General features: G+C 43.2%; 1 non-coding gene across 1 annotated transcript; it reads right to left on the bottom strand.

The window, feature by feature from the left end:
• Window positions 1-5,378: 5,378 nt before the first annotated feature.
• On the bottom strand, window positions 5,379-5,540 carry LOC133773106 (U1 spliceosomal RNA). The gene has a single exon (XR_009867890.1). It is a non-coding gene; the product is annotated as a U1 spliceosomal RNA (small nuclear RNA).
• Between the last annotated feature and the right edge of the window lie 442 nt (window positions 5,541-5,982).

The raw sequence follows: 5,982 nt of genomic DNA on the forward strand, positions 1-5,982 counted from the left end.
CTTGCCCCTGGAGCACCTGGATTTTATCATCTAAGATGGGAGAGATCGTGGCTGTGGTCCGTATTCTCACATGTAGACTTGACCCTGCTGTTTTTCAAGTCTACCCATCTGGGCCCTTCCATTTAGGTGGGGATTGTGGAAGTCTTCTGTATGGGGGAGTTTCAAACAATAGCTCTTTACCTTTGCTAATTTTTAAAAAACAAGATTTATTTATTTATTTATTTATTATTTTAAAAGCAGAGTGACAGAGAGAGAGGCAGAGATCTTTCATCTGCTGGTTCACTCCCCAAATGGCCTCAAAAGCCCAGGCTGGGCCAGGCTGAAGCCAGGACTCAGGAACTCCATCCCATGTGGGTGTCAGGGACCCAAGCGCTTGGGTCATCTTCTGTTTTCCCAGGCACATGAGCAGGGAGCCAGACAGAAAGTAGAGGAGCCAGGACTCTACCTGGAGTTCTAATATGGGATGCTGGCGTCACAAGTGGAGGCTTAACCTGTGATAGCATGCCAGTACCCATCTTTTCTAATTATTTAGGATGGGGATTTTAATCATTAACTCTATGTATGCCTGATGTTGTCATTATCATCATTTCCATTTCTGGCTATATCTGATTATTATTAAATATTCACCAGAGGTGGGTGAAAGTGGATGAGTAACTCAATCTGCGAACAAATCTAGTTTATCCTCTAGGAAATGCAGATAATCTACAACTTCATCGAAGAGTTTTTCTAGTAGAGAAAAACATGCAACCCCAAAAAGGTTTAAGACATTAGACTCGCTCTATTACATTGGCTACAAACATTTAAAGTAGCATTCAGTGTTCACTGTCACATTACTCAGTAGCTGCAAAATGGCTAAATCCATCCGGAAGTTGGAAATGTTACAAAAGGTGGTCAGATAAGTTCATGTGGACATACAGTGTGCCAAGGAAGTAACCAAAAATGAAGGGTACAAAGATATTCCTCCTGGTGCCATGTATATCGCAAAAAATGTAAATAAACCGCAATATCAAAAAATGAGTGCTAGACTAAGAAAACATTTCATTTACTAATGTGACTGCAAATGATAAGTTTTTCAAATGACAATTCCTTAAATTACAGCCAGTATGTCAAGAAGAGCAGGTGGGACATACAAAAGCAACAAAAACGGAGAATAGGTTCGTTGACTTCGTAGTGATAAACGGCTAAAAGGAATCATTGTAAGACCAGGCGCAGACATTCAGCCCGACAGTTGGCATGCCTGCATTCCACACTGGAGCGCCTAGATTGAATTCCCCGCCTTGGCTCCAGACTCCAGCTTCCTCCACTTCCCGGGAGGCGGTGGGGATGGCGCCAGTGATGTGCTCCTCTCCACTAGGGAAACCTGAATTAAGCTCCTGGCTCGTGGCGTTGGCCCTGCCCAGTCCGAGACATTTGGGGTATTTGGGAAGAAACCAGTGGATGAGAGCACTCTCTCTCTCTAATTTAGAAAGAAGAAGCAAAGAAAAACATCAAAGATAATATATAGAGATTCAAAAAGTGTCAGTTTGATATTTGTATAGGAGCTGTAAAAATTTTATGGAAAAAGAAATTAAAAGATATGTGCATTTTGGTGCAAATCTTTTTGAAATTCATTCATATGATGGGGTCTTCAAAAAAGTCTTAAAAAATGAATGTTATGAAAATACTATGCATGGATTTTAATGATTTTAAGGGGAAAGATGGAACTGGGTTATTAATGGAGAGGAAGAGTATATAACGCCATCTTTTAATATTTATTTATTTATTTTCATCTACTTGAAAGGCAACCCACCCCCAACACATTATCCATGTTAGGATAAGGAATATTAAGAGAAAATATGCTAGGCCAGCACCACGGCTCAATAGGCTAATCCTCCACCTGCGGCACCAGCACCCAGGGTTCTAGTCCCGGTCGGGGCACCAGATTCTGTCCCAGTTGCTCCTCTTCCAGTCCAGCTCTCTGCTGTGGCCCAGGAATGCAGTGGAGGATGGCCCAAGTGCTTGGGCCCTGCACCCTATGGGAGACCAGGAGGAAGCACCTGGCTCCTGGCTTCTGATCAGCGTGGTACGCCGGCCGCAGCGGCCATTTGGGGGGGTGAACCAACGGAAAAGGAAGACCTTTCTCTCTGTCTCTCTCTCTCTCACTGTCCACTCTGCCTGTCAAAAAAAAAAAAAAAAAAAAAAAAAAAAAAAAGAGAGAGAGAGAGAGAGAAAATATGGTTGGAGGAAAGTGGAGAACCCATAGGATGGAAGTGTGCAGAGGGATTTGAGGGAACACGGCTACTCCTGAAACACCTAAAAACTGACAGTCTAGGGAGGCTGCTGTAGTGCGGCTGCCCCCTGGGACATCCACACTTCCAGATTGGAGTGCCTTGGTCCAGGTCCTAGCTGCTCTGCTTCTGATCCAATTTCCTGCTGGATCAATCAATACCATTTATACAGACCAGGCACTAGGCGTGGACTTCACTTGTAGACTGAGTTTCGTAAGGTGTATCTGAAGAACTGATCAAAAGCTGGAAGAAGGCCTTGTACTGAACCTCACCCAGGGAAGGGCAGTGCGTTGATTCAAGTTTGACTTGGTCAGCTTGGTCGGTGTGATGTTTCAGACAGTGAACTACCCAGCCTCTCTCAAGCATGAGCGATCTACTCTGCTGTGTCCCCAGGGGCGCCAGCTCTGTTATATTCCACATTCACTTTTCTAGTGGAGACACCGCAACCTACCTAAGTCCTGGACGTCGGTGTCTATCATACGGCTTACCCTACCAGGTCGGGGTAAGGATTAGCAGGTTCTGGGAGTCTGCAACCAGTGATAATGGAAACCGGACAATAATGTTACTCCTACCTGTCATGGGCTCAAATAAGTTATATGAACAATGAGGAAATGTTTGCAGGCAGAGGAAGGAAATAAAAGTGCATTTTATAATTTAACCATTTATTCATGTTTTTAACCAAATAAGTACATCTAGTTCTTTTTTTTTTTTAAACTTTTATTTAATGAATATAAATTTCCAAAGTACAGCTTATGGGTTACAATGGCTTCCCCCCTCCCATAACTTCCTTCCCACCCGCAACCCTCCCCTTTCCCGCTCCCTTTCCCCTTCCATTCACATAAAGATTCATTTTTAATTCTCTTTATATACAGAAGATCAGTTTAGTACATATTAGGTAAAGATTTCAACAGTTTGCCCATATAGCAACATAAAGTGAAAAAACTACCATTGGAGTACTAATTATAGCATTAAATAACAATGTACAGCACATTAAAGACAGAGATCCTACATAATAGTTTTTTTTTAAAAAAAAATAATTAGTTCTTTTATATTTGTTCAAGATCGTTTTCTTTGTTTTATTTGAAAGGCCAAGTGATAGCAAGGGGAAAGCGCTGGGGAGAGAAAGAGAAAGAGAAAGAGAAAGAGAAAGAGAAAGAGAAAGAGAAAGAGAAAGAGAAAGAGAAAGAGAAAGAGAAAGAGAGAGACCTTCCATTCGCTGGTTCACTCTCTAAATGGTTACACTAGTCAGGGGCTGGGCCAAGCTGAAGCCAGAAGCCAAGCACTCCATCCAAGTCTCACACAAGGGTGGTGGTGACTCAAGTGCTTCGGCCATCATCTACTGCTTCCCAAGCACATTAGCAGGGAGCTGGATTGGAGGCAGAGCAATGGGGATGCAAACTAGCACTCCAACACGGGATGTGGGTGTTCCAAGAAGCAGCTTAGCTTGCTGAGCCACAGTGCCTGGCTCCAGTATTTGATAACTATTCCAGAATAAAGCGTTAACATAGACATAGACACCTGCATTCAAGAATGTTCTCACTGGAATGTGACAATCACTTCGATTTCTTTTTTGGGACAAGTTTGGACAGCTTGGATGCCTACACAGCCATCCACATATTGGTGAGGGGACAGTAAGAGGTAACAAGAGTAGGGAAAAGCAGAAAGCTTTTTTTTTTTTTTTCCAGGAGCATGGAAGTCTGTGGGACAATTCGAGGGAACACGGCTCTCACTGTATCACTTTGAAGCTATAGGTGTGGGTATAGATACAGATGCATGAGGGTCCTTCAAAAAGTTTTTGGAAAATTGAATTAAAAGATAAAATTGTTTTGGTGCAAAAAGAATTGAAATCCATCCTCTTGAGGGTTCACCAAAAGACTCATGGAAAATGCATACTAAAAAATTAGGCATAGATCTCAATTTCTTTGTACTTATTTCTTGGTCACTTATCCAATGTCATAGCTATTTAGTGAGAGATCTGTATTTTGAACTCTGCTCTGATTAAAGCACTTAATCAATTCCTTCTCTGGCTTTTCTTTTTTTAATTTTTTTTTAGATTTATTTTATTTATTTGAAAGACAGTTACAGAGAGAGAGGTAGAGAGGTCATCCACCCATGGGTTCACTTCTCAAATGTCTGCAACAGCCAGAGATGGGCTGATCTGAATCCAGGAGCCAGGAGCTTCTTCTGGGTCTCTCACGTGGGTGCAGGGACCCAAGGACTTGGGCCATCCTCTGCTACTTTCTTAGATGCATTAGCAGGGAGCTGGATCAGAAATGGAGCAGCCGGAGCTTGAACCAGCACCCATATGGGATGCCAGCACTGCAGGTCGGGATTTTAACCCACTGTGCCACAATGCCAGCCCCTCCAGCTTTTCATAAACCGCCCATTCTGATTACAGTTAGTGGAATATGTGGAGCTGACGAGGTTTTGTTGTGATGTTCTTTCTGTAGTGCACTTGATTGAGTTATCCAATCCGTCTGCTCCTAGGAAATACAAGGACACATTTCACTTCTCAGAACAGCCACCACCTTTAAATGGGCTGCTACTGGTTATGTATGACATTAAATAACTCACTTAGCAAACATTATGGAGTAACAACTATGGGCCAGGTTCTGCGTCTAAGTAATGGAAAAAGCCAGGCCAAAAAATTAGCTCAAAAAACCCAACCCAAACAAAAAAAAAAAACATGCAATTGGCCTCATGAGGCTTTGAAAATTAAAATGAAAGACTCAAAAATGCCTCTCTTTTGTCTTTTATTTTAAATATTTCACAAACTTCCTGAAGTCCTTCTAAAGCTCTCACTTTCGTGGCACAGTGGGTCAAGCCACTACGTGGGACACCCACATCCCACATCAGAGTGCTTGGTTTGAGTCCCAGCTCCTCTGCTTTGCATCCAGCTTCCTATAACACACCTGGGAGGCAGCAGGTGATGGCCCCCATGCTTGGGCCTTTCTGCCTTCCCTGTAGGAGACTTGGATTGAGTTTTGGGCTCCTGGGATTATTTGGGAAGCAAACCAGTAAATATGGGATCTCTGTCTCTCTTCTCTCTCTCCCCCTCTCTCTATCATTCTGCCCTTCAAATAAAAGAAATATAAGTCTTCATTTTTTTTACAGGGGAAAGCGTGAACGAGTCCCCCAGTACCACAAATTACGCAGTCGAGTTTTCCACATTTGGGGGAATCGCAGGGGTCAGCACAGCCACGGTGCAGTGGATGAGCCTCGCCCTGGGAAAACCACCTGCGTGGTCATGGTGTCTCCCCTGCCACTAAGTACTAAAATCTTTAAAAATAATAAACTTTCCACTTAAACCAGGATCTGTTCTCCTTTCCTTTTAAACTTATTTATTTATTTTTGAAAAGCAGAATGATAGAGTGGGAGAGAATGAGAACAAGAGTGAGAGTAAGAGCGATTTTCCATCCACTGGTTCACCCTCAAAATGCCCTCAACAGCCAGGGCTGGCCAGGCTGAAGGCAGGAGCCAAGAGCTGAATCCAGGTCTCTCACCTGGGTGGCATGAACCCAAGCACTTGAGCCATTGTCCGCTGCTTCCCCAGGGCACTTTAGCAGGGAACTGGGTGAGAGAGACAAAACTGGATGCTAAGCACTCTGAGTGCCCCACCGCTCTCCCTTCCAGGTACCCAGAAATTGATAGAAGTGATTAATCTGCATCTTTTTAGCAAACTACTTACATGTTGATTTTTGAACCAACAAAGTCC

This window comes from Lepus europaeus, chromosome 13 (assembly GCF_033115175.1).
Source record: "Lepus europaeus isolate LE1 chromosome 13, mLepTim1.pri, whole genome shotgun sequence".
Lineage (NCBI taxonomy): Eukaryota > Metazoa > Chordata > Mammalia > Lagomorpha > Leporidae > Lepus > Lepus europaeus.